At 39.0% G+C, this 26,081-nt stretch overlaps 1 protein-coding gene across 2 annotated transcripts in view; it reads right to left on the bottom strand.

Moving 5' to 3' along the window:
* LOC139447460 (SH2/SH3 adapter protein dreadlocks-like) overlaps nt 1-23,017 on the bottom strand; it is a 48,438-nt gene extending 25,421 nt beyond the window's left edge. The window contains exon 1 of one of the 2 annotated variants that reach the window (XM_071228839.1): nt 22,989-23,017. The gene's annotated coding sequence lies outside the window, so the exon portion shown is untranslated. Of the gene's footprint in view, nt 1-14,091; nt 14,145-22,988 lie in introns of those variants that run through there. The other variant, XM_071228840.1, reaches the window with a different exon arrangement.
* Nucleotides 23,018-26,081: the final 3,064 nt, after the last annotated feature.

Below are 26,081 nucleotides of genomic sequence, written 5' to 3'. Positions count from 1 at the left end.
AAAGTCTGTGCGTATCACACACGACAGATATATTTTCCAGAATTGAATTGCCAATAATTAAGGGTGCATGAAAACACACGAGTGTGTATAATACACGAATAAACAAGTCTTGTGTACATTGATCAATCGGAAGGGATTCTAATTGGGATTGTTCACCTGCCATATATATTAGCAAATATCACCGTTGGCGCATATTAGAGCGGGGCGCTTATTACGTCCATTACGGTAACTGTATTAGTCTACTACAGTGGTAGACCTTATAATGATAACATATAGCAAAACCCTTAAAAATGGCACATTTGTACTAGACCTTATGATACCTTAACTATTGGGCAGTTTGGCAAGGACCAAAGGCGTGATAGGACTAGTGCCAATTTCTGACGCAGTGTGGGTCTGAGAAAATGATCGAGGCGGTAAGTAATTATTCATGGTTTTAGCAAATTTGTACACTACACCCTTCTATAGCATAACCAAATTTGAAAATAGCTTCAGAACATGTAGGATGACAAATGTCCCTGAAGATGAACCGATCTGAAACTGGCACTTAAAAGCATCAAACCACCCACCATACTCTAAACATAACTTATCAACATCATAGATTTGAAACTACCTACTTCCCAAACTGATACAGTACTGCCATTACCATGGAAACCAAATAATCAAATACTGCTTCAAACAGTGTTATCGGTCTCGGAGGGACTATGAGTGGGAGGTGAGCCCCTGCCTCAGGTGTGGAAGTGTCTGCAATGTGTGTCTGCAGACAGTCTCATACATATCTCATACCTGAGCCTCCAGTGGCCACACTTGCCCGGCCCAGAGAGTACCATATTCGACGTAATAAGCGCCCAGGGCGCGCTCAAAATTAGAAATATGGGGCTATTAGAATAAAATTTTGGAGAAAAAAAAACAGAGTTGAAAGATTGTAAATTCCGTGGTTTATGCGGACAGCCTGAAATCATACAAAATAAAAGTCTGTGTGTATTATACACGACAGATATATTTATCCAGAATTTAATTGCCCATAATTAAGGATGCATATAACACACGAGTGTGTATTAAACACAAATAAATAAGTCTTGTGTACATTGATCAATCGGAAGGGGTGCTAATTGGGATTGTTCACTAGCCAATATATTAGTAAATATCGCCGTGGGCGCTTATTGCGTCGAATACGGTATGTGCTTGCACATAGTCTCATGCAGCATCTCATAACAGCCTGTAGATGCAACACTTGCCCTGCCCAGACAGTGTGATGGGGCTGCTGCTGCTGAGAAGCAGGTGTCAAGTAATTGCAGATCACAGGGAAAACATCACTGTACCTTGCCATCTGATTGTGAGTTGCTTGGTTATGTAGACAGCGAGGTTATTGATGTTTTTCTGTAAAAGTATTTAATTCTAGGAACAGCTAAAATCTAAATTTTAACATTTGGGTGTCATCAGGAAGTGAAGTGAAATGAGGTTTAACATCACGTTCAAGATTATTTCACTTATATGAGTTATAACTTATATAGTCACATGAGTGTGTGCGTGTGTGTGGCTACTGGTACTAGTCCAGACTGATGCCGTTTTATAGTTCAAGCACACTGAGATACCATGCCACAGTTTTAACATGAATGCCCCACTCAGAAAAAAAAAAGGTCTCCGAGCCAACCAGTCCTTGTTTAAGCCCCTTAATGCCGAGAACCAGGCAGGGTTACAACGAACACCATCTTTTAATGTCTTTTGGTGTGGCGCGACCCGGGATCAAACCCCGGACCTTCCGCTCTCCGGGGGATCGCTCTACCACTAGTCCACGGAGGTGGTCGGGTGTCATAAGGACTCACTCACTCACTCACTCACTCACTCCAATAGGCTGGAGGCCTAGGGTAACACATGCTCTAAATACTTCACAAAGGAATTCCCTTCCTGCACACGTCGTAATACAACACCTAGATGAAACCTATCTGGCAAAACAAACAACTTATTCAAGTATTTAGAGAATAACCAACAAGCCACGAGGAACAGCTAAGAAAGTCCACACCTAAAGACAAGAGACAAATATAGGTTATTACTGCTAGTAGTAGACTCACAAGTTCACAGACTGTCCTAAGTTAAAATATAAAAGATTTAGAAGTTCCTGGAGTCTAAGTTTAAAGTTTTCCAAATATTTTAATTTTAATTTAAAAAAAAAACATTTAAGTTTCAGTTTTATTGAACTTCGCTAAAAAAATGGTTTTCTAGTAATGTTGGTGCATTGTTTTTCAACTCAGGTCCTTTTTATATTTCTAATTAGCAATGTACAATGAATGGCGAAAGAAGGTTTGAAGTGTGACATTTCCTCTGTTAATGAAGCAACTTCAAGGGTCCAGATATTATCTTGACAAGTATTTTGTTGTTTACCCAGGTGGTTCCCAGAATATATGTCCAAATGCTCAAAAACTGTTACCAACTCTCAGGTTTTAATAAATTGTACAAGCACACCTACTCTATTTAGATTACAGTACACAAACAAGAATAGAAAAGTATCAAAAGGCACCAGTTCACTACTCGATGTACCTATTTGCCAAGTTTCCTGGACCTGCTCTGGAAACAACATCTTGCACGGATGGACAGGTGGAGGCACAGGACGGGTGTCCATTTCAATATCCCCTCTTAATTACAATATGCAGCATTTTCGTGCATTATTCACTGCAGTAGAGTTTATGAATAAGTGATGCCTGCATTTGATGAGTATATATATTTAATTGGGAAATGGGGATTAATTTTGAGTATTTTACACAAAAACACAGCTTATCTGGAGCTCTGTACACGAACATTATCAGTACTGCTTATTATGAGATCTTATATTAAGTCTTACTGTTCCATCACATACAAAAACTGAGTCATACTACTCAGCTGATCAAGAACCACAGCCATACTATTGTACCAAAACAACTTCCCCCAGAGTTGCCATCTAACTAATGGTAAAGCGGTAGTCCACAAGGTGATGTCACTAGCCCTTCATGAATTGTACTTTTTCCGGACAAACAGACATATTAATTTTGAACCCTGCAATATAGTAACTTGGGCTTTCGGACTTGTATTTTGAAGGCCAGTTTTGACCAGGAACTGTTTCATTACTCTGTGATCAGACTGCTGGGCCAAGCATCAATATGAAACCTTATCAGAACCTATATCTAGCACCACAAGTACCTAAGTACGAGGCCCACAAGCCTCCCTACTCACAACTTCAGAGTGTCTGCATCCTCGGAACTATCAACTTATCATTCTAGAACCATTCACACAATAAGAGACTCCAACCACTTCAATATAACTGTAATACACTAAACAGGAAATATTCGACTCCAGGCAAACACTCATAAAACTGCCATTAACACGAGAGAACGGTGATACTGAGCTCTGAGCAAGAAAGTTATTCCGGGAGAGGGAGGTGTGAGTCAACTGATTAGTTTCTCGGACACTGGTCTATCTGACAGGATTTCCTCATGAGATGATATCACCAGCTGTAGTCCAATCACCTGTTGCATGATAAGCAGGTCTTGCAGGAGTAGGGCAGACTCAGATTCCATATGATGGGTTGGTTGGTTGGTTTGTTGTTTAACGCCGCACTCAGCAATATTCCAGCTATATGACGGCGGTCTATAAATAATCTAGTCTGGACCATGAGCATCAATCGCAATTGGGATCAATGACATGCATCAACCAAGTCAGCGAGCCTGATGACCCAATCCTGTAAGTCGCCTTTTACGACAAGCATAGTCACCTTTTAAGGCAACCATGGGTTGCTGAAGACCTATTCTACCCCGGAATCTTCATGGGTCCCATATGATGGGGGTCCTTCAGATTGACCCTATAGTATTTGAGTCTAGGTATTCCTGACTTTGTAACTTTTAAAATAAAGTGTTGACAAGGATCAGGTGACTTATGCTTAAGTTTGAACACTTGGATCTGCATGCTTGTAGAGGTATCATTGGACATCACTATTTTCCTAACTATAGATATAATTGAACATCATTTGGTCCCGACCATAGATCTTCATCAGTGCTTCACAAATGTAGATTTAATTCTCCCATTCTGACTGTAGAGATCACAGTGTTAGAAATTAGCACTAGTCCTGTATTCCTTGCCAAACTGCTCAACAGTTAAGGTATCACAAGGACTACCATAGTAGACATTTGCCCTTTTTAAGGATTTCCTATATGTTACCATTATAAAGACTAGTGGAGTAAAAATGTTAGTTTCTACAGCTGTATCATTGGATATGACTGCTTCCTGACTATCACTGCTTCCCAAATGTAGATCTCATTGATATGACTGCTTCCTGACTATCACTGCTTCCCAAATGTAGATCTCATTGATATGACTGCTTCCTGACTATCACTGCTTCCCAAATGTAGATCTCATTGATATGACTGCTTCCTGACTATCACTGCTTCCCAAATGTAGATCTCATTGATATGACTGCTTCCTGACTATCACTGCTTCCCAAATGAGGATCTCATTGATATGATTGCTTCCTGACTCAAAATATATTTCCTGAAAAAAGACAACACACAAAGTCAACTAGAGTGGTGCTTTAAACCTGTGGCTGAAGTCCCAGCCAACTCGGAGCAGACAGTCTTCATATCAATGCGTGCACACTGGATCGACATCCATCATACAAACACTCACTTCAATCACAAGGTCAGCAATTAGTAACTGTTGACATTTATCACAAGGCTGCAGTTTCGTATCGTTTGTCACACAAGCCCTATCGTTTGTCACACAAGCCCGCCATATACTCCTAGTTTCCATTACACTGATGGCTCTCTGCATGGCAGCAGGCCATTTACAATAATAGACTTCACCAAAGCCTACACAATGTACTTCCCAGTTGGAGTTAGCAGTCCCGTGGACAAAGCATCAACATCTTCCACTAGCTCTTTTCAATTAGCATCGTTGTTTTCAGATTACAACGTCAGCGTTAGAAATATGCTCGTGGGAAAATGTTCATGTATTTCATCAATCGATCTTTTATGGGGTCACACCTTTTTCAAAACAGATCGGTATGTGACACGGACTAAATTGTTTTGTTAGTTCAAAGGACAAGACAGAAAAATACAGAGGCCCTGATCATTATTAATGTAAATGAATACACAAAGACACAAACGACAAGACAGAAAAATACAGAGGCCCTGATCAAAGACAATTATTAATGTAAATAAATACACAAAGACACAAAGGACAAGACAGAAAAATACAGAGGCCCTGATCAAAGACAATTATTAATGTAAATGAATACAAAAAGACACACAGGACAAGACAGAAAAATACAGAGACAATTACTAAAGTAAATAAACACACAAAGAAAACAATAAACAACATAAAGTGGACCAGCTATCCGATTGTGATTGGAGTTTGCTCCATGACCCACCCACCCCCAAAATATAAAATAAAAAACCCACCCAAAAACCAACATAAATCCAGTGGAACACCAAAATCCCTCATTCAGCTGGTACTTGAGAAAATTGACTAGACTGCAACCCAAGCGTCAGTGTTAGCATCATTCAGTGCAATTTGAAATTACCTAGACCTTTTAACAATGAGTAAAATCAGCATTACAAATTACTCAGTTTTTTAAAAGATTGTTAACGGTTGTTGAGGAATGCACAATGTACACATTGATTTGTCAGGATATGCAGACCATTATTTACACTGCAACGTCAATGTTTATGAAGACAACAGACTCCAAAACAACAGAAGCTGATACGCGTATATATGCATCAATATCAGCTTCAAAACCAACTGACAAAAACACACTTTTCAATTCTTGAAACTTTCTGTAGACACTTTGTCTACAAAAACGGAAAATAAAAATATTTCCCTGTCACTTGTCCACAACTGAAGATTTACCCAGGAAATCAAACGGAGGATGCTAAGTGTCCCATGGAAGCAAATTGGGAAAACTAAATTATTTTGTTCAAAATTGGGATTTATTTTTTTTTGGATATATTCTTAAATTCTAAGGTATTTTAACATTGTATTTCAACATTGCATTAAACATGTAAAATGCAGTCATGTTAAACCAAGCATTAAAATCTATTCCACTCTACTGGTCCAGTTTTCAGGGAACCATTTAAGTCATCTTAAGTACACCATAACATCATCGATAAATATGAGAATGATAACAATATGCACATGAATTGGGAAAGTTAAATTTGGGTACAGATAGCTGCTGTGCAGGTCTAGATAAATCCCTGTAGTTATCACATCATTATTAAACATGACATAAATATTGGTTTGTTTATTGTTTAACGCCGCACTCAGCAATATTCCAGCTATATGATGGCAGTCTGTAAATAATCAAGTCTGGACAAGATAATCCAGTGATTGACATCATGAGCATCGATTCATGCAACTGGGACACGATGCCATGCATCAACCAAGTCAGCGAGCCTGAAGACCCGATCCCGTTAGTTGCCTTTTACGACAAGCATGAGTTGCTGAAGAAGACGAATAATTCAGATCTTCACGGGACAATAAAGATTAACAAAACAAATTGTGGCCAACCAAACCACAGCTCATCTCAGCCCAGTGTTTCACTAAAATCTGAGAGATTGGCCCAATCGTCGTGTCTAACCCCAACTTATTACATCATCCTAGTTCATCCCTGTTAAGTCAATGAAACAGAGCGATAATGACATTTCTGTAAATGAGTTGATAAAACTATTGAACTGAATAAAATATCCCCATCAAGTTTCAGATAGGAGATGAGTCAAAAACCCACAATCTTAATTAAATCCCAGCGTATCTATACATGATGAAAGACGAAGAAGTAACCCTCACCAATAACCCCTTATCTAAACAATTCCCACATGCGACCTCAACACTGACCTTAGATGACCCCAGGTGGTCACTCAAGGTCACAATCCTGTCCAATTCAAACACATTCCCTTGACCAATCAATCGTTATCGCAGCTATCAAATTAATCCATGCACTTCTTTTTCTTCCTGCCATAATTAAGCCATATGTTGAGTCAGGCCGTACCAGCACGATAGGGACAGATCTGTGATTACCACTATCTTCTTCCAGAAGCACACAAGTCCCCATCCCGCTGATAGTGACTCAGTATGTTAAAGTCTCTAATTGACTCTTTCTTCAACAGGCTGGAGTAGTTATTTATAGCTTTCCGATCACAGACCTAAAATTGCTTCTGAGTCAAATGCATCTATTATCATCTTGAAAAAGCCAACCCATCTTCAGATCACCTTGCTGTCTGTCAGGGATGTGTGATCCTCCTCCGAATATTTCTACACTGGCTGAAGTGATGTACTTTGATGGTGAAACATCCGTACTCGGGTGTTACACAGAGCAGGACCCATTACTGCCCAGACCTTGGGGAGGACATGTTTAATTCATGAATGGTTTTCTGGCTGACGGAAAATGCACTTACTAAGAAGCTCATCACCATCACCGAGTTAAGCCATCTAAACATGTTGCTGACACACTGAGATGATACAAGTCGTGTCACAATATGGTTATCTCACTTATCAAGTCCAGATATGAAGTATATCACACTTCTTGATTTGCACCATATTTGTATGAAATTCTCCATGTTCCATGACAGGGATAAATCAGTGATTGATATTATGAGCAACAGACCAGGCTGTTTGGGTACGAGGACAAGCAATCTACCCAACCAACAAGCATACGTTGTTAGTGACAAATTCTAACCTGAAATACCCAAGTTGTGTGGCTAAAACAAGGAAAAGATTTTTTTGAGTATTATTATTATTATTTTTAACATAACACAGAATAAGATCACATTAGTAGAAACTGTTTTAGTCTACTAGTCCTTATAACGATAACGTACAGCAGAACCACTAGAAAATTTCATTAGACCTTATACATTAACTGTAGGGGAGTTTGGCAAGAACTTTAGTGAGTGAGTATGGTTTTACGCCGCTTTTAGCAATATTCACACATGGTACCCATGTCGAGAATCGAACCCGGGTCTTTGGCGTGAGGAGCGAACACTTTAACCACTAGGCTACCCGACCGCCCCACAAGAACTTTAGAACTAGTGCCAATTTCTAACATTGACAGATCCCATGTAGAAGAATGTATATTAATGTGAAAAATGAAATTAACGTTATTGATAACATTCTGAACTGACAAATAATATCGAAATATACAACTTGAATTAAATAACAATAAATTATAATTTAATATGTACATACATAAAATAGGATTTTGTAATGATTTCATGAACATATCTTCATATTTACATATATCACTATTCCTCTTAACATGCGGCGATGGTTACTGTGAATACACAACATTTAAGAAAAAACAGTAAACATAGAGAACCATCAATCCAAATTCTTGAAAACCGTTTATCCTTTTCCGTTACCAAAAAACATCTGCAACAAGTCAAACTAAAGGGACGGGCCAAATTAAATGTCCTTGCTTACTGTTGGAAGAAATGTGGTTGACCGCGACCAAGTTAGTCAAACATTCAAACGACATACAGGCCCATGCAGCACTGACTGCATGCCCTCGGAGTACACTGTCTGTCTCTGCAGCGACGCTCAACATGGGAGCGTTGACACAGGCCAGTGGTGCAATATTGACACCTCCAGGACACTGCTGGTCATCCCCTGACTGAGAGTGGCCCATGGTCAAGGCTTTCCAGGTCTGGTCAGGTCATCAGGACTGTCACCGAGTGTACCAACTAGATACTAGATACTACAGCAGTGTTCCTGCTGGTGTTTGAAACTGCCAGTCCACTAGGGCTGGCAACTATAAAAATTACCAGTCCCACCTAATTTTTGTCAGTCCCAACTTTCAACAAATAAATAAATGAATGAAAAGTTCAGTCCCAATTTTCTCATTTCTTTTTGAATACATGTATTTGGAGACTAGTGAGTGAGTATGGTTTTACGCCGCTTTTAGCAATATTCCAGCAATATCACGGTAGGGGACACCAGAAATGGGCTTCACACATTGTATCCATGCTGGGAATTGAACCCGGGTTCAGCGTGACGAGCAAACGCTTTAACCACTAGGCTACCCGACCGCCCCATTTGGAGACTAAATCCCTACAAGTATATATTTAACCCTCAAAGCAAAGCAAAATGTTATTTCCTTGCACTAAAAATAGACAAAAGGATAAATATACTTATATGAATATCACTGATTTTACATTTATAAGGTACTTTCATTGCCGGTCCACAGGGACTGGTAGTCACATGAATTACCAGTCCAAGCTTAATTTTACCGGTAAAAACTGGTGGTAAAAAACTGGTAATTACCGGTAAACAGGAACAATGTACAAGGATGTACCTTTGGAATTTAAGTTTGCCAATAAGGACACGTTTGATTCATCCTCAAACTCTGTGAATTTCATTTCACAACGAGCAAGTTTCATCCTTCATTCTCACTGAGATGGATTACATCCTATTCAATTTCTGAATCCCTTATTTTTTTATTTACGTATGTTCATCATATTTGTTTGTCCAGATGACTCTCGCGAAAGAACATTTATCACTGGCTTTGTATCATGTATCAGCTACTACTCAAAAGGAGACAAAAGAGCACGCATTTTTTTCATATGACCTTAATCTATCAGGACTGGTGGGTATTGCAACACCAATTGTGGGTGTTTTTAACTTGTTTTGAGTCGTATACATCATCACAAGCAGCGTTAAAAATTGGCACTAGTCCTATTGTCCTTGCCAAACTGCCAAATAGTTAAGGTATCATAATGACAAGTAGGAATTTACAGCTTTTAATGGTTTTGGTGTATGTTATCATTATAAGGGCTAGTGGACTATAACTGACACAACGTCAAGTCTGGATGAAACAAAATAGTGACCATCCATATATATATAGTACTTTGTGGACACGTTTTGCTGGCAATCATGTGATCATGGCTGTAGAACTTAGAATAGACGCTAGTAGTAGGACAATGCATCACGATTATTTACTTCTCGATACAGTCGCTCACTATGCCAAAAATATTGATTCTTACCTTAAACGTTTGCTATAAAGTTTAATGGTTTGGGTTTGTTGTTTTACGCCACACTCAGCAATAGTCCAGCAATATGACGACGGTCTGTAAATAATGGAGTCTGGACCAGACAATCCAGTGATTTACATCATGAACATCGATCCACGCAATTGGGATCGATTTAATATCTGTTACACAAAACACTAATAATTAATAAAAAGCAGTGGTGAAAATGTAAATTATTTCATCTATTGCCCCATATTTGACACTGCCAACTGTAAATCATCAGTGTGCTCGGTATCTGACAATCTTGTCGATGAAAAAGATGGTTTACGCCCCACAGATAAGAGCACATGCAAGTATCGTGATACATATGGGATCCTGAGCAAGGCAGGGTTAGAAATTGGCACTCGTCCTATAGTCCTTGCCAAACTGCCCAATGGTAAAGGTATCACAAGGACTAGTAGAAAATTGGCCTTTTAAAGGGTTTTGCTATATGTTATCATTATAAGGACTAGTGGACAAAAACTGTTAGTTTCTAACACTGCAAGGTATCGTGATACTTATCAGATCCCACTCTTTGTGTATTGTCCCAGCCCGAGTAGACACCATTGGTCATGTCCAACTAGTTCACAGCTCATATCATACTTGTGGTTAACGTAAAATCTTCACTTGTCTTTGTGATTCCTTAACCACTGGGCAGCCTGGTGTGAGGTCAGGTGAAGTGGGGTTTAACGTCGCGTTCAAGAATGTTGTACTTATATAGCGACGTCATGCACATGTGTATGTTTGTGTGGCTGCTTGTACTAGTCCGGACTAATGCAGATTTGATAGTGCTAGCTCATACCATGCCGCAGTTTAACATGAATACCCGCCTCAGACACAGTATACTGCCTCCGAGCCGACCAGTCCCAATTTTAGCCCCTGAATGCCGAGCGCCATCTCTAATGTCTTCTGGTATGACGCGGCCAGGGATCGAATACTGGACCTTCCACTCTACCAGTAGACCATTGAGGTGGTTGTGGTCAGTGCCAGTTTCTATCTGTGCCAATGGCTGTGTCTAGACCCAGAAACATGTCATGTGAAACTTACCTACACCAAACAACACTCAATCCCTGTCAATGCATATAATCCTTTAAAAGCAACTGATTTGGCTGTCACAGAATTGCCTCATCTCTCCCTCCCTCATCTCAGTAGGATTTCAATCAATGTGCACCTACCTAGGTGTTCACTCGCAGTGTTTGTATTAACTGATTAAGCATTTACCAATTAACTGAGTTTGCTTTTGACAGGGCTATGTTCAAATGAGGTTAGAGATAGGTTCAACCACCTTCACTGTCGGCATTCAACAATGGCAGCTGGAAACACCCTTCTGTACATGCTGCTCTTACATCCGTGAGTGAGTGAGTGAGTGAGTGAGTGAGTGAGTGAGTGAGTGTTTTTGAGATAATAATAGTTGGTTGGTTGGTTGGTTGTTTAGGCCTCACACAGCAATATTCCAGCTAAATGACGACAGTCTGTAAATAATCGAGTCTGGACCAGACAATCCAGTGATTAATATCATGAGCATCGATCCACGCAATTGGGATCGATGACATGCATCAACCAAGTGAGTGAGTGAGTGAGTGAGTGAGTGAGTGAGAGTGTTTTTGTTTTTGTTTTTGAGATAATTATAACTAAATGTATGAAGCAAGAGCTTATAGTGAGTAGTGAGTGAGTGAGTTGGGTTTAACGCCGCTTTTAACAGTATTCCAGTTACATGACGGTGTGTCAGCTTAATGTCGGAGGAAAGCCCGAAGTGATGCAGGTCTCAGACGTTAACCACTTCGGTGAAACCCACGAGCACAGGTATGGTGCTGACAAACCTAGAAACATAATCGGGGCGAACCGGGATTCGAACCCACAATCATAGGTTTCTGGCGTGCCCAAGGGACGCAACTCTGCACAGCGAATCGCGGCGCCTTAGACGACTGGGCCACCCGTGCCCCCACAAGAGCTGATAGAGTTGTATTTCAGTAATTTCTCTATTTGTTGGTGTATCATGATACCAGTAGTATTGTCAGACTGTATCGTGACACGATCATATCGCTAGATACCAGGCAACACTCAGCTCTAATTTCAATAACAATTTATCTGCTGTTATGAAATCAATATACAAGACAAGAATATTGAATGTGTGATAAATGATGATTACCATGGATACCATACACCTTGAAAAGATTTTGTCTAAACTGAGGACAAATTTCATGAAAATAATTTGTATTTTATCAACAATGAGTGGGTATGTTTTACGCCATTTCAGCGATTTTCTAGAAATCTCACGGGACACCCGAAATGGGCATTGTACGCATGTGGGGAATCGAACAGAGGCCTTCAGCATGACGAGTGAACGCTTTAACCACTTCGCTACCCCACCGCCCCCTTACCAACAATGATACCAGATGTCCAGACCTTGGGTCTTCTATGGTATATAAACTAGAGACCCTTAACTCTTTAACTTTTAACATTAGGGTTATGACAAGGCAGTATTTGAAATAATTTAAAAACCCAACAAGGCAGCCGGGCAGGTGACCTATAAGTGTTTCTGCCAATCTTCAAAGTTACCCTCCTGCATTCAGACATAAAATATTGTAAAATTGCAAAAATTAAGACACAACATATCTTACAATGAATGAAATCTTTAACAAATCTAATCACAAACCTCAATGTTATTGTTTCGGTCTGAGCCAAAAACTTGAGTCCACTAGTACTAGCTCAGACCTGTCACTTGACAATTATCTTCACTAGATCTTAGCGTTAATGTACGCATTTTTATTCTGAAATGTTACTAGACTCAGGCTAGAGAATGATTCAAGTCACAGACAGTGTTTACTCTTAAATGCTCAACTTTCAGTAATGGCAATACTGACGATGTATCGTTAAACATACATAATTATCAGATGACCATCTTCCCGAGGCAAGAGACTTTAAAAGTCCAGTTTCCACCCTTGCCGAACTAGGCTGGAATTCCTGGGCTCGATCGTAGCGCCACAAGTGGCTATTACCAGTTATGTCCCTTCTAAGCCTCTCCTATGGACCGATGAGATTCCAACTCTAGTATCACTTGCGTTTGCTTCACTCAAAATGATGGCGGCCAGTCAGGACGATCTGATCGATAATCAAGATCTATATTGTGATAAAACAGGTCTTACATCGCGAAATGCATCAAATCACGTGAGCACCTTGATTAAAAACATGAAAAGATTTGGAAAATATCTGCTGACAACGAGATGGCGGTGCACATGCTTTGCAAATCGTGCAATCGACCGAAATCTGCACGACAGTTTACGAACCGGATTTTGATTTCGGTGGGCGATTTTGATTGGATTATGCATAGACTCGTTAGTCCAGCCAAAATGTAACTCCATAATACCAGCCTAGTTCGGCAAGGGTGGAAACTGGACTTTTATAGTCAGTTAACTCTCTTGCCTGGGGAAGATGTCAGATGACATACTGATAGTGAAACTGCTACTTAATCATCATCACAGCCCTACCTTCAATCCAGTACTCATTCCCACTCCTGGAACCTAACAAGGTTCCTTAATGACTACACCAACACAAACTATTTTCACACAAGCCACATATATATACTTTGAATAAGTAAATAAAAAATATCGTCAAATGATTCACATATTTTCGTAAAAAAAAATTATAAGGCATTCACAAAGCCTGTTGTTGTCAATCAAACAAAAAGAACTGAAAGAAATCTTACTCAGGATGATCCAAATTTGATGACTTCACACAATGATGCTATCATATCTAAAATTGAAAAAAAAAATTAAACAAAGTTTTTTTTTACTTAAAATGAACAAAAATCCATTTCCTTACAAACCATATGGCACAAAAACAACATGCACATCCTATAAATCAAAGCATTTGCACGAGAAAGGATCTTCAGAAAAAAATGTTTAAAAGAAATCCCATATTTGCATCCATAACTTAATTACATCTTCACAAAAGCACAGCTAACAACACAATGAACCCTGGTGATGACAAGGCCACTTGTCCAACATCACAAAAAAACACACTTGTCGCATCATCACAAAAGTGCCCCGGAATCAATAGTTATGCTTAGACGAACCTTGCGCATGTTGAATAGGGACTTTTCCATGTCAAAATGACATGCACACAAATATTCCTCCATTCCAGGCTGATATGTAATGATCACTGACAAGATAAAAGTCAAACTAATAAATCCAAGCTTGTTTGAATCACAGGACTTCCTTGAGATGCTACTGAAGTCATATGACTGATTAACCCTTTCGCCCCGACTGCCCGATTTATCGGGCAGCATAAACCGTGTCCCAGAACCCGGCTGCCCGAAAAATCGGGCGAGAACTGTCCAAGCCCCACACCCGGCTGCCCGATAAATCGGGCGGCGCGAGCGTGTTTACAAAATCGCTCTTTCTACTTCCTTTCTCGTGTGTAATCTCGTTCTAAATATGGAAACGAGATATACACGTGATTGACACGTCATTCTATGGAATTTCCCCGTCTTTTTGGCGCGAAAATCGCGGATGTCACCTGTTTTCGCGACAGGTATTTTTCTCGCTTGAATCGTAAATCAAGCGTAATGGCGGCCAACTACGATTCGGATAGCGATCGGATGATTAACAACGACTCTATCGGGAATAATAATGTGTTTGAATTGAATAATTTAAGCGAAGGGGAGAGGGAATTTCGCGAATATTTTGGTGAAGATTTTGACGGTTTCGACGAGGTGTCCCCCCCGCCAACTTTCAAGAATGGGAGTGGCAGAGGGACCACAACAGTGGAGACATGAGGGATTTTGAAGAGGCGACCGGACTCAAGAATATATATATATTGACACGTACGGTGAGTGAAGAGTCATACTATTGATTTTTTCCAACTGTTTTACAATGATTCTGTGTTTGAACGGATTATCAGTGCGACGAATGAGAATGCAGCCTACACGTGAACGAGCGATCACAACAACAACAAAGGTGAGTGGCATGACGTATTTGTTTCTTTTTTTTTAAAATTATTTTTCTGATCGCAATCCGAATTGTAGTTTGCCGGTTTGTCGTATGTCCTTATATTTCGCTCAATTTGAATAAAATTTATTTCTATAATCATGTTTGTTCTCTTGTTTTTTTACATCTTAATTTAAATTTTAGTAACTGTATAAATTATTTATTTTTTAATTGATTTAATAAAGTACTGATTTAATTTATTATGCAGTTGTAAATAGCAGTGTATTGTAAATATGTTATCACAACTTTTATATTTGCAGAACTTGAATTTACGATCTTTCTGTCCTTTTACAATCTTTCCCTCTTCAGATCAATCTGTGATATCTTCCCTGTGATGTCATTCTTATAGTAGCTGTGGTTCAATGTTCATGTAATGTGATAAATTACTTTTTAAAAACTTAAATACTTAATTTTTGTTTCAAATCCTGAAAAAGAACAAAATAAATCAAATATTTGTTTTTACCTGTGTTAACGAGTTTACCTGCGTTAACAAGTTTACCTGTGTTAACGAGTTTACCTAAGAGACTGTAGGTGTATCATAAGTAATATGTGACATCAGTATAGAAAACAAAGTCAGTACCAAGAGTTGTAAACTTGTTTATTTGTTTACAGATGTGCATGAAGATAATTTACCTGTAACACCTGCGATTACCTGTGCCGTCCAAGATGACAAGACCACTGTGTTATGTTTACCTTGTATCTGTGATTTAGTTTTGTGATTTATAATACAATTTGAGCCAAAATTCATTGTCTGTTTTCATTTTTTCAGTGTTTTCAAGTTTTATTTCACTTGTAAACACCTGTAATTAGATAATGACAAAGGTTAGAGACAATAACAACAAAGAATATTAAAGTATACTTAATCCTCTTTACAATGGTATATGATCAATGTATATTAAAAGCAAGTTTCTGGTAGAAAAAGTGCATCAAAAATGATGGTGTGATTTTCTAATAATACTGCCAGGGAGGCCAGTGTACAGGCCTTGTCAGTGTCAGGGACTGCAGGGTTTCAAGGGACATAACTCTGGGGCAGCCAGTGATGAAAGAGTTAATGTGTCGCGACGAGGGCGTGATGGTTTGAGTACGCTGTAATGACCCCCGAAAGGGAAAGTATTAAATATATATGTGTCCAAACAGCCTTCAGCAGAATACTCACACTTTTATGTTAATAGCTTTGGCGGAACCTTGGGTTTTCTCAATTTCACATTGATATCTTATCAAGCAGTATGTTATACAATGTTCCCCTTTTCATATCATTTTTCATATCTTCACAAATTCATTTGAATATGTGTAGGTCAGAAATTAAGGGTCCTGATGCCGTTGATTTTTTCTGAATCTTTGAACATCGTAAATCTTCAGTTTTTAACACCAGGGTGATAAAAAATGTCAAAAGGACAACTTGACATGCATTCTGAACCCACTGCCGGAGAAAATTATAGTTATCAGAAATATAGGACCAGAGGCCCATGCTACTCATGTGTTTTCAAGGATCTATGGCACATGCCTCCTTGAAATATGAAGCACGAAAAAAATGTGAATCAGATGGAAAAGAATTAAATCACTTCTAGACTGACATTTTTATCACAGTTCTAATAGTCCAGGTAAAGACTTTAGCAAGCACCTGCTCAGTAAAAGCAATCTGCCCCAGGATTAAAATATTCTTTACAGGTGTGTTGTAGCTTTCTATCTTTAATATTCAGTTGACTACCGTTTTCGACGTAATAAGCGCCCAGGGCACTCTCGAAATTAGAAATAGGGGCTCTTATTAGAATATAATTTTGGTGAGAAAAAATAAACAGAGTTGAAAGATCGTAAATTTTGTGGTTTATGCTGACAGCCTGAAATGATACAAAAGAAAAGTCTGAGTGTATTAAACACGACAGATATGTTTTCCAGAATTTAATTGCCCATAATTAAGGGTGCACATTACACACTTATTATATGCGAATACATAAGTATACATTGATCAATCGGAAGGGGTGCTAATTGGAATTGTTCACTATCCAATATATTAGCAAATATCACCGACGGCGCTTACTAGAGCGGGGCGCTTATTACGTCAAAAATGGTAATTAAGTTGGGAGGGGGGGGGTGCCTTGAAGTTTACATCAAAAGTATTTGATTCAAAGGACCCCACCCCTTAAATTCGATAAAAAATATATCAAACATATTTTCTCTTTATGTACTCCCACACATTTCCAAACGCAAAGTTTGGCCCAAATTCTTAATACTTGTCTTGTTGTTGGTAGTCATAACAAATATCAAAACAATAATTCCCATCGACAACCTTTTTTTAAATCTTTTTTAAGCAGCCCAAAACAAGTTGTGTGAATCAGGTGAGGTGAAAATGGGGTTTAACATTTTGTCCAAGATTATTGCACTTATATAGTGGACATGCGTGCATACGTGTGTGTGTGTGCGTGCGTGCGTAAATCACTGGATTGTCTGGTCCAGACTTCATTATTTACAGACCGCCGTCATATAGCTGAAATATTGCTGAGTGCAGCGTTGAACAACAAACAAACAAAACGATGACGTGCATTGACAAAATTAGAGAGCCAGACCTCCTGATCCCGTTAGTCGCCTCTTACAACAAGCATTGTTGCATCTTAAAGCAAGCATGGGTTGCTGAAGACCTATTCTACGGATCTATCTATATATGACGGGAACTAGACTAACCCAGTAGACTACAAACTTCCCCACTTGCCAAATAATTGCCATGCATAACCAATATCATAAAAAGCATCTCTATCCTTGAAAACTAATACCCATACAAATATGCAGGACTGATGTTTTAACATGTTACAGCCAGATTTCTAACAAATATCCCATAAAACAACACACTACATTTTGAGTGATGGAACTATGTGGGGCACAGAAATGAGTAGGAGTCATCAGTCCTGTTCATGCACACATGACATTGACAGCCAGGACTTTGTCACTCAGCATTGCTTATTGAGGGGCTTGGGTTAACACCGCTCTCAACAGGAATTCAGTTGGATCAGTGTGTCAGCTGAATGTGGGAGAATTTAAATCCCAAAGTGATCCAAATCGTAGACATTTACAGCCTAAGAAATTCATTCTATTAAACTTAAAGACTAGTTCAGAGGACTACGGTAACCTATTTCAATAGCAGCGTTAGAAATTGGCACTAGTCCTGTAGTCCTTACCAAACTGCCCAATAGTAAAGGTATCCTAAGGACTAGTAGAAATTGGCCCATTTTAAGGGTTTTGCTATATGTTATCATTACAAGCACTAGTGGACAAAAACTGTTAGTTTCTAACCCTGAATAGTTCTCCGAGTTTGTGACTAGTCCTGCTTGAACGAGACAAATCTGTTTACCATGCAGGGTTAGAAATTGGCACTAGTTACTTAGTACTATAGACCTTGCCAAACTGCCCAATAGTAATGGTATCCTAAGGACTAGTAATTTTTAAATTTTTAAAGGTTTTGCTATATGCTATCATTATAAGGACTAGTGGACTGAAACTGTTAGTTTCTTCCGCTGCCATGTTCTTGACTGCTACTAGTCTAAAATGCCTACTACCATCATGAATTTATCAATCGAGTTTTACTTATCCTCAACACAATTTACTAGCCCCGGGGTAACAGACTAGCATAAATTATGAATGCTGCATTTACCACTTTGGTGAAACCTAAACGAATGTAAGTGCAGACAAACCAACCATCATCAGCAGTTCCTACCCTTGATCAGAGGATCCTGACACAGCTAAGGGACACAACTCTTCGTGGTGAATCGAGGCACCTTAGCTACCTGTACCCCGTCACTGCCTATTGACATGTGCGGAGGATGGGATACAGAACTGATCCACTCAGGCAAAGCTGACAAGCTCCCTTACATCATCACTGCTAGCATCATTAGTGATCAACAGTGCCAGGATCACGGACCCGTGAAGATTCCGGGGTAGAATAGGTCTTCAGCAACCCATGCTTAGCGTAAATGCAATTTTTTTCAAAATAAATTGTTTTATGGGGAAAAAACCCAGTTGCGCTTCATGTGCGCTGCACGGTTACACCTCATGGCGGGAATCAATACGTCACTTAAAAGATATGAAGTAAACGTTGACGTCATCCACGTTAGCTTTCTGATTAACGCGCATCTCCGCTTGGATAGCCGCCCGCTCCAGACATGTTTAGCCCTGTCTCATTTTAGCAACTTAATAGGACGCAAAGGGATTGAGGACTTTCAGTTCTTTTCAACACAAATCGTAAGTACGATCCTTTCTAGCGTCTTAGTCTTGTTGGATTGTAATCATGGATGTGTCAAAAATTCAGCAACATAGAATGCCTGGGTCAGAACATATTTTGATTGTAGGACATTCTTTCATTGCTAGGCTGAAAAAGCATATTGCTTGGGGACATGATCGTTTTAGATATGAATTTGGATTGACAGGGCAAAGTAGTGTGTATTGGTTTGGGATCGGTAAAAGGTGACTATGCTTGTCGTAAAAGGCGACTAACAGGATCGGGTGGTCAGGCTCGCTGACTTGGTTGATGCATGTCATGATGTAAATCACTGGATTGTCTGGTCCAGACTCGATTATTTACAGACCGCCGTCATATAGCTGAGTGTGGCGTAAAACAACAAACCAAACCAAAGCCATGATCACGACACATATACAGGGTTAGAAACTAACAGTTTTTGTCCACTTGTCCTTATAATGATAACATATAGCAAAACCCTTAAAATGGGCCATTTTATACTAGTCCTTAGGATACCTTTACTATTGGGCAGTTTGGTAAGGACTACAGGACTAGTGCCAATTTCTAACGCTGATATACCGCAAAACAACAGGATATCCCTTCACCATGGTCACTGCCTAGTCTGTGTTAAAGACTTTGAGTCTAATGCAGAGATAGGCATGGTTCAAACTTAACTTGAGCCTGCCAGGCCAAGACTGGTGTAATTTCCTTGTAGACTCTCACATTTACAATTAGGTAGGTGAAAATAAAGATTACCATATTCCACATAATAAGCACCGAGCTCTAATAAGGCTCACGGCGATATTTTCTAATATATTGGCTAGTGAACAATCCCAATTAGCACCCCTTCCAATTGATCAATGTACACAAGACTTATTTATACGTGTATAATACGCACTCATGTGTTATATGCAGTATGCACCCTTAATTATGGGCAATTAAATTCTGGAAAACTATGTTTGTTGTATATAAACATTTCAGGCTATCAGCATAATCCACGAAATTTACGATCTTTCAACTCTGTTTTTTTTTCACCAAATTATTATTCTAATAAGAGCCCCCTATTTTTAATTATAAGAGTGCCCTGGGTGCTTATTATGTCGAATACGGTAACTTCCGACACTGCTAGATCAAGCTCAGATCATTTTCAATGGATATAAATCTCCTTATATTGACTATGATTAGTTGAGGTAATACCAGACCGAACACAATTTTACTTGACTGAGACACAGACTGCATACATACAACATCACGTACAATACAACATCGTGTACAATACAACATCATGTACAATACAGTGGCAACCGATTAATCAACATATCAAAGTCTAGTCAATGGACCTCCATCATCAATCAATTTCTAAAGATTCCTGTTTCAACTTCAAGGTAGTGCTTGAAGTTGAATGTATAGTGAGTGAGTGAGTGAGTATGGTTTTACGCCGCTTTTAGCAATATTCCAGCAATATCATGGCGGGGGACACCAGAAATGGGCTTCACACATTTGTACTCATGTCGGGAATCGAACATGGGTCTTCGGCGTGACGAGCGAACGCTTTTGAATGTATAGCTATTGTAAGGACTTCCTAATTTATCATCCAAAACTGGCTCCCACAGGAGATATCGCTTGGATGAGATCAAGCGATATCTACACTGTAGATATCGCTGCAATGAAATTACATCACAATGCTTTGCAGACCATTGTGACATCACTGGTTACCTTGACGTCACAATCAAATGACATCACTAATGGCTCTGCTACTGAAACTGTTAGCAGTACTCTTTACACTGAAGACACTGCTAATTACTGTCTACAAATTGGAGAAGTTGGAAGGATGATGTTAGATGATAAATAAAATCTCACCCTCGTGTCTTCTGATATCAAATCTATCAATACTCTTTGATAAAAGTGGCAAAAATCCTAGGCAAGCCTCGGAATTTTTCCACTTTTATCAACTCGTGTTGATATATTTGATATCAAAAGACACTCAGGTGAGATTCTCTATATGGTCACAGGAAGGTACCCTTGACCTTAATGCATAATCTCGAACACTGCAAAGAGATGATCACACTGTCCGAAATAACAGCCTGCCCCCTGCTCGTGGCTGGTAACTTTTCTGTTGGGCTGCATGAAATTTTCCTCCCCCTGCCCAACTATCTGGCAGATAATCTTAGGACTACCTGGGTGTTCAGTTTTATTATAACTCCTTGTAGATTTTCAGTTAATTGGTTGCATTTTTTCAACTGAATCAAGACGTGATTTGTCCCTTATTTCTTGTGATTTTTCAATATTTATGTCTTAACGCGTGGAGGTAACTTTGAACATGTTGAAGATGGGCAAGCAACATTTATGGGTCACTGGCTTCATGGGTATTAAAATTATTTCCAACACTGGATGATGATCAACTGTGAATTTTGAAATGATTCCCGACACAACCAAGTAATAGGAAACTATGGTGTTGCAGTGTTAACTATTTAACAAGCAATTTAGTAATTAAGTCAATGTCTAGTCAGAGGACCTCTAAAATCTTTCAACAGTTACATGGAAATGTGGTAATATACTAATAGATGTCATATTTTGAAAAAAAATCGGGGGAAATCTTTACATGTCCTTAAAAACAAACTGACTAACATGTTGCATGATGATGATGTCCTGATAATGTATGGACTTAAATCAAATGATGAATGAAGATTTGGTTAAATCAAATAGACTGCAATAAATAATTCAATAATGCAGTATTGGTTAACACAAATTCAATAATGCAACAATCAAATAATGTTTATGATTTCCTAAGCATTGGATACTAACAGGTTCAGCGACTATCACACAATATTAATAAATAACATATGAATCAACAATTAATGAGTGTGATGTACATTTTCCATCATATGATACACTAATCCCACAAGCTTCTGTAAGATATGTCTATCATTTACAATTAATATCGGTCCAACTGTTAATCTAATCATGCTAATAGTGTGGCCCACATTTGATCAAATGTGTTAATACTGTTAACTGATTATCTCAAACTGAATGTTTGAATTCCAGGATCTATTGGATTGATGCCACACTCAGCAATGTTCCAGTCATACTATGGCCACCTGTAATTAAGCTAGTCTATGCAGACAAAATATGATTGATATCATGAGCAACATATGTGATGCTTCAAATGAGTAAATTCAGTTTATAGTAACCTGATGCTGATGATGTTATAAGTTGCTGTGAGCCTATTCTAACAGCAAATGCACACATGATGGAACTGCAGGAAGATGGGAGATTCAGCGACAGTGGCAAAGTCTTCTCAACACATAAACTGGTTGTACAGTCATTCCAAACCACTGTCAACTTATTAACAGTCTATATTACAGTAACTTCCCACACAACTGTCATTCCTGTCGATTAAAGAGTCACAAACACCACTGTGCATCCGTTAGCATAAATCTTCATTTTGCATGATCCATAAATGTCATGCACACCGAGAGAGGAATAACCAAACGTGTCAGTTGAAACCGAGAACGACAATGTAAATAGGCTAGCAAAGAATGGTAAAACAAGTTTTTTTTCACTGTCAAAGCATAAACTTAGTTTGAACGACCAAGTTCCGTGTATTTGTCGGCGCCGTAAGTTAATTCTTTGTGGATCATTTTCAATAATCCTTTCTATCAATAGAAAATCTCATTACAACATGAACAAAATACAAAACCAAAATATTTCTAAAGACAAAATATGGTAAGCAATCGAACATTCTCATTTTTATCCTACCCTTTGTAAGGCTCCGGTCTATTCGGCCATCTTTGTAAAGTAGTGCTATCCGTGTAGTAATATCAAGAAATATTTAACGATAAAGTTATCCTAACAGTATATATACAAGTCATTTACATCATGTGTAGTTGAACAGACAATCACCATGATCCTTTCCGTATATACATCATGTATGAATTTGGCCCCTTGGTCCACATGTCAAGCGGCATTCAATGGACTATTTGTCGTCGGACATATTTGTAAGCACCTGTTCTTTGCCGGTACTTTTCAAAGAGCAGACAACTCGTGCTGATCTAACACTGGTCCGTCTTCGCATCGCTTGGCTAACACCACCAGTTCAAAACAGCCATTAAGATATTTGCTTTCACAAGATAAATATTTGTTTTAACATTTAAAGCTTTAACTCTAAAAACTCATAAGGTATTATTTACTGCAGATAACGAACGTGTTCAGAAAAAAAGGAACGAAACAAATCACAGAATGTGTATCTCCGGAACACAACGAAACGGTGACTGCAAACGACTAAAAAATGATATTACCCGCATTATGAAAACTTTTAATACTTGACGAATTGGAAAATGTGAAACAGACTGTACCGTAGGACAAACACAACCAAGGTGTGATATGCAGTGGCTGCGCTATATGTTACATAAGCGCCACAATTAACTGTTTACATAAACTACCGCTAATTATCACGCCGACATGACCGCTCTCCAGTAATTAGCGTGTGTTTATGAACACCGCATGTATACTGTGTTAGGTCGATTCACACTTGGCATTGCAATCAAGAGAGGTTTCTTAGGGACCGACCATCACTCGAGAACAAGAATTGTCCACCCAAAATCTTGAAACAAATAATTTCAATATGCTTCAGACTGTTGAAAAAAAACGAAATTGCCCGACACAAAAATACATCGTCGCAAGGTGTTTTCTACAGAAGCCTTTTAGGGCCATTTGGGTTTTTTTTAATTTTTCGATACTATCTTAAAAAATTTCAAGATACTAAATTGAAAATTCAAGATATAGAAGTTGAAATTTCAAGATACTAAGTTGAAATTTCAAGATATAGAAGTTGAAATTTCAAGATACTAAGTTGAAATTTCAACTAAGTTTCTTGAAATTTCAACTTAGTATCTTGAAATTTCAAGATAGTATCGAATTTTTTTTTTAAACCAAATGGCCCTAAAAGGCTTTCGCAGGATATTGAAATTTCAAGATTATTCACTTCATACGTATTTTTACATCTTAGGATGTTAACTTATTATCTTGAAATTTCAACTTAGTATTTTGAAATTTCAACTTAGTATTTTGAAATTTCAACTTAATATCTTGACATTTCAACTTCTGTATCTTGAAATTTCAACTTCTGTATCTTGACGTGACGAGCGAACGCTTTAACCACTAGGCTACCCGACCGGCTTCGTTGTCTTGTGGATATAGCGTCTGGCCGGAAGGTGGAACATCGGTGGTTTGTTCCCCTGATTGCGTCATACCAGAATACTTTAAAATATGACCACGTACACTCTCATACAAATATGAAATTTTGGAGCTCAATAGTCTTATGTAGTCGTTGTACAAAGGAATTGAAAAAAAGCTGTTCATTGTAATGTCACATAAGGCCACAAGGTGGCGCTGAACTCTGTATCTCGTGTGACCGCCTCGGACAGCAATCACGGCTCTGCATCTCCTCGGCACTGACTGTACGAATTCTGTCCTGCGGAATTCTGCGCCATTCTGCTTGTAACGCGTTGGCCAGTTGTGGGAGTGTCTGCGGCTTCTTCTGACGTTGACGTACACGTTCATCCCAGAGGTGTTCGATTGGGTTGAGATCTGGAGATCTCGACGGCCAGGGCAAGCCGTTGATGTTGGCATAATGCAGGTAGTCTACCGTGACACGAGCTGTGTGCGGTGGAGCGTTGTCCAGTTGAAACAGCTCCCTCTTGCGGCCAGTGAATGGAAGAAGGCGAGGTTGAAGCTTTTTTTCTAAGTGACTTGTTTTGTGACTAAGTGAATCAAACAATTTGTAAATTGACTGAAATTTTCATTTAGTTTTACGCATTTACTTTATAAACAAACACACTTTATAAACTTTATAAACATACCCACACATACTTTAAATACCACCTGCCACTTTTGCCTATACAAAGTTTTGTAGCTATCTTCTTTTCTCAATACTCTTGTGAGCGCTACCACTTTCAAGACCCGTGAAGATCCGGGGTCGAACATGTCTTCAGCAATCCATGTTTGCCGTAAAATGGCGACTATGCTTGTCGTAAGAGGCGACTAACGGGGTCGGGTGGTCAGGCTCGTTGACTTGGTTGATGTATGTCATCGTATCCCAATTGCGTGGATTGATGCTCATGATGTCACTCACTTGATTGTCTGGACCAAACTCGATTATTTACAGACCGCCGTCATATAGCTGGAATATTGCTGAGTGTGGCGTTAAACAACAAACAAACAAACAAACAAACTTTCAAGTGAGACCTGCTTATAGGTTTTACATTGAAAGACCAAGGTTTTAAGATTGAATTTGAATCTTTCTATATGCATCTATGCATCATTTTTGACTGGTTAAAAGTCACAATCCCCTTCACGTGAAATTTCCATGACGTAATTGAACCTGCAACATCACATGTCGTGTTTAGTACTTTAACCCACTATTTTCCCACTGAACCCTCGGGGCAGGTGATGAAAGATTGTTCAATCCAAGGAGTGTTTTAACTGTAACGTAATATACATGTATATATACAGTCAATCCTCACTATAGTCAATCCTCGCTACTTGAAATAGAATAGACCGCCTCCTTGGTCTAGTGGTAGAGCGTCCGCCCGGAGAGCGGAAGGTTCGGGGTTCGATCCCATACCAAAAGACGTTAATTGATGGTAGATGATATTACCCTGTCTGGCGCTCGGCATTAAGGGGCTAAAACAAGGAGTGGTCGGCTCGGAGTCAGTATACTGTGTCTGAGTGGGGTATTCATGTTAAACTGCGGCATGGTATCTCAGTGAGCTAGCACTATAAATCGGCATCAGTCCGGACTAGTACAAGCAGCCACACAAACACACACACGTGCATGCACGTCGCTATATA

The sequence above is a fragment of the Haliotis cracherodii genome, unplaced genomic scaffold, assembly GCF_022045235.1.
Source record: "Haliotis cracherodii isolate W230 unplaced genomic scaffold, xgHalCrac1.p SCAF_7, whole genome shotgun sequence".
Taxonomy (NCBI): domain Eukaryota; kingdom Metazoa; phylum Mollusca; class Gastropoda; order Lepetellida; family Haliotidae; genus Haliotis; species Haliotis cracherodii.
The sequence above is the reverse complement of the archived record's forward strand: the minus strand, read 5'-3'. Positions and strand labels throughout refer to the sequence as shown.